The following is a 4,323-nucleotide window of genomic DNA, read 5'->3' as shown; positions in this document are numbered from 1 at the left end:
TTTCTGCTTTAAATGTTTGATATAATTTATCGGTTAAATTGTATACGAGCCTGTTGATGTCATATAGGTAGGCTTTCAAGCTAGGCATATACTTTTTTTAATAGGTGCTATTCAAATTTTATATTTCCTCCAGAGTTAGTTTCATTATTTTGTCTTCCAAGGTACTTCTTAGAAGTTGTCAAATTTATTTCAAAACAGATTTTTGTAATATGCTTTCTATATCCTTTTAAGTTCTGTAAAATCTGTGGTAATGTCTCCTAGATCTTGATATTGTAATTTAAAAAATGTATAACTGATAGTGTTATAGGAAGTAAAGGTCTAAAGGAGTAGGGGAAGTGGGAGGGGTAGGGGAAAGGAAAGAAGGGAAAAGAAAAAATATGAGAAAAAGAAAAAAATGGAAACAAAGTCTTTGCAAATAGGGAAGGGTGGAGGGGGTGAAGGGAGGGCAGGGGAAGGGGCAAAAAATAAGAACCAAGATACTCATGTAATGGTACAAGATCCCAATGATGTATGTAGCTGTATTTTATACCTAAAATGTAGCAATAAACTTAATGGGGGAAAAATACTCAAAACAAAACAAACAAAAAGGTGAAGTTAATCAAAAGAACCAAATATTTGAGTTCCCAATGGCCAAATATGAAACAATGTGGCAAACAAATAATATTGTGCGAGATTACTACTTAAGAGTATGAAATAAATATAACTGAATCTGAAAAAAAAAACCAGAAGCAGGCCTGGTATGTTCAAGAAATAGCAAGGAAAAATAATCCTTCAAACCTTGAGACCCTTAACTAATTCAGCTTGTTTTTATTAAAAGTAAGAAGGAACAATATTTGAAAAATTAAGAGTAATCTAATTGTAACAGATTGTAATTGGTTCGTTGTTCACCTAACCCTTTTGATGATCTTCTGAGAGAGAACTAGAATGTGGGTCATAGCTTTCCTTTAAGTGTGGCCAAAAGACTTGGTTCTAGAAAATAAAACATGGTTGTAAGGGAATATATCTCTTTCATGTTTGGGTCATTACAAACTTTCCACATTCATCTTCAATAGTGTTTTCCTTTTTTCAGTAACCTTGGAAGCCAATTGTTAAAGCTGGCAGAACTAAAAGTTAGAAAGCACAGTTCCTAAATCATTACTGCTAGGAGGAATGATACTCACTAAGTAAGAACATTTATGTTGGACTTTAGATATGTGAGAAATAAGTAAATGATGAGCCAAAGCAGCTATCGTAACTAATATAGTAGCTAATTTTATTTTCTTTACTTTTGTTTTTTGTGTGTTTTCTTTATGTGGTTTTTTTTGGGGGGGGGTTGACACAGATTCTTGATTTGTAGTTCAGTCTGGCCTTGAATTCAGTGATATTCCTGCCTCAGCCTCTCAAGTGTTGGGATTACAGGTGTGCACCACCACACCCGGCCAGATTATTTTAAAATACTTAAAAATATCACATGTTAAAGTCTAGAAATACTCCAAACATTCTTGTTCAGGAGACTAATTATGAAGTTTCAGTTAAGAGATCAGAAGCTACAAATTCCAAAACCATAGTCAGGTTATCAAAATATAGTCAAAGTTCTACAAATTAAAGGAAGTATATAATTTCTATATTGCACAGCATTTCTAGTTTTTTCTTAACCTTTTCTGCGAACACATACCAGAAGGGATTATATACAAGCTACTTGTTAGAGACATCTCTAAAATTATTTTTATTCATGTGTTGTTTTTTCATAAAATCTATTCACTTTCCTATTTTAAATCCTTCATACCAGTACCTACTCTTCCCTCTACAACCTCCTGTACTTTTTTCCCTCACCCTTATTTTCAATTGAATGATCTTATATTCCTCTCACTGAGAAAAAGTGAAACTGAAACCAAAAATCCTACAAATTGCCATCCACTTACTGTCATTCTATATCCATACACTTCCTTTTTTCCTATTACTATGGTAGAAATGTCTTTTCTTCCTAAGGCCCAACACTTTCACTTATCCACTAAAATTTCATCACTTTTATCTATCACAAGACATTCTATTAAAAAAGAGAGAGAAACAATATCCCCCCTTCTCCTGCACCATCTTTCCCCTCCCCTAAATCTCTTTATTTATGTGTGATAATTATATCTTTTAAAAACTGTTAACCCACTTCCTTCTCTTGTAAGTGTCCCATTTGTCGTCCTGCTTCAAAATATAACTTATTGAGAGTCACGCGGAAGACGCCGAATCAGCCCGCTGCAGACAGGCAGGTCTGCCCACACCCTGCCGAAGTCCCCAGTCCCGCGGAACATGCCGAATCAGCCCGCTGCAGACAGGCAGGTCTGTGCATGCCCTACCGAGATCCTGAGTCACGCGGAAGACACCGAATCACCCCACTGCAGACAGGCAGCCACGTGATTCCACATTACCAAGGCGCAGAGGACACCAGACCACCAGGCCAAGGTACTGAGTCCCACTGTTCCCGGCCCAGAGGTAGGGGCTTCTGAGCCATCATCCCACTGCTCCTGATCCAGAGGAAGGGGCCTCCCAGTCACCATCCCTCCCGCTGCTCCCAACCCAGAGGAAAGGGCTTTTGGGCCACCTTCTGTCCCCCTGCTCCTGGGCCACAGGAAGGGGCTTCCGGGCCACCATCCCTCCCACCGCTCCCGGCCCAGAGGGAGGGGCTTTTGAGCCACCAACCCACTGCTCCTGGTCCACAGGAAGGGGTTTCCCGGCCACCATCCCTCCGGCTGCTCCCAACCCACAGGAAAGGGCTTTTGGGTCACCATCCCTACCGCTGCTCCTGGCCCCTGTCCCACCTCACCCAGCTCAGAGGAGGTAATCCGTGCAGGCGCTAACAGCCCCCTGCCCCAGTCGAAATGAGAAAACACATAAATAAGTCTCAAAACCAGACTTCCAGATCACCTACAGCAACCCCAAAGGGAAATGAGATGGAACACTCTGATACTCAACCACCTGGACCCACTGAACTGGCAACAAAAGGGGATCTGGAAAAAATGAAATCAGAAATAACTTCTCAGATAACAGGAGAAATTGTGCCCTTAGTGCAAGACATGATTAATAAATCTAGAGAGAAGCTCAGGAACATGATGGAATCCCAACATAAGAAACAAATGGAATCCATAAAACAGATGCAAATAGATTTCCAGGACATGAAAAACTCCATTGAAAGTCTACACAGCAAAATGAGCCAGTGTGAGGAAAGAATTTCAGATATAGAAGATAAGATTGCAATTAGTGACCAGGAAAAGAAAAACTGCTTCAAAATTATAAGGGAACATGAGAAATCAATCCAGCAGCTGCTACATGATGCAAAAAAGAATAACATAAGACTGATTGGAGTCAATGAAGAAACAGGAGACAGTGCAGATGACATAAAAAAATCTCTTCACAGAAATAATGGCAGAAAACTTCCCAAGCAGGGGAAAAGAGGTTGACATACAGATAAGTGAGGCATATAGGACTCCAAATAGTCTTGATCAAAAAAAATCTACACATAGGCATATAATTGTTAAGATTCCAGAAACACAACAGAAGAACAAAGTTCTACAAGCAGTCAGAGAAAAGAAACAAATCACATACAAAGGAAAGCCCATCAGAATCACAGCAGACTTCTCAACACAAACCATCAAGTCAAGAAGAGCTTGGAGTGACATATTCCAAGCCCTAAAAGAAAACAGCCTCCAACCCAGATTGATGTACCCTGAAAAACTATCTTTCAAAATGGATGGAGAAATAAGACACTTTCATGACAAAGAGCACCTTAGGAACTTTGTGAATACCAAACCAGCACTCCAAAGAATATTTACACAATATTCTAGGAACAGACATTGAGGATCACAACCCCAGGAAGCAAAGCAGAATGAACCCATCTGGCATGACAAGAAATTAAATGTAAAGGGGAAGAACCCAACAAAAAGAAAAAGTCATGGCAATGACAAGTCAATACGTTTCACTTATAACCATCAATGTTAATGGTCTCAATTCACCAATCAAAAGAAATAGACTGGAAAAATGGGTCAAGAAGCAAAATCCAACAATATGCTGCATACAAGAAACATAATTCAAAAGGAAACTCATAGACTGAAAGTTAAAGGGTGGAAAACAATACTGCATGCAACAGGAACCCGAAAAAAAGCAGGAGTAGCTATCTTCTTGGCAGATCAAGTAGATTTCAAACCAACACTGATTAAGAGAGATGAAGAAGGACACTACATCCTTATAAAGGGAAGAATCCAAGAGGAAGAGATGACAATCATAAATATCTATGCACCAAACACTAGTGCACCCAACTATATAAAACAAATACTAACGGACATGAAAAGTCATATA

This window comes from Heterocephalus glaber, unplaced genomic scaffold (assembly GCF_053883595.1).
Source record: "Heterocephalus glaber isolate CG9 unplaced genomic scaffold, H.glaber_assembly_v1.0 deba00001442, whole genome shotgun sequence".
NCBI classification, from domain to species: domain Eukaryota; kingdom Metazoa; phylum Chordata; class Mammalia; order Rodentia; family Bathyergidae; genus Heterocephalus; species Heterocephalus glaber.
Note: the sequence above shows the minus strand (reverse complement) of the source record.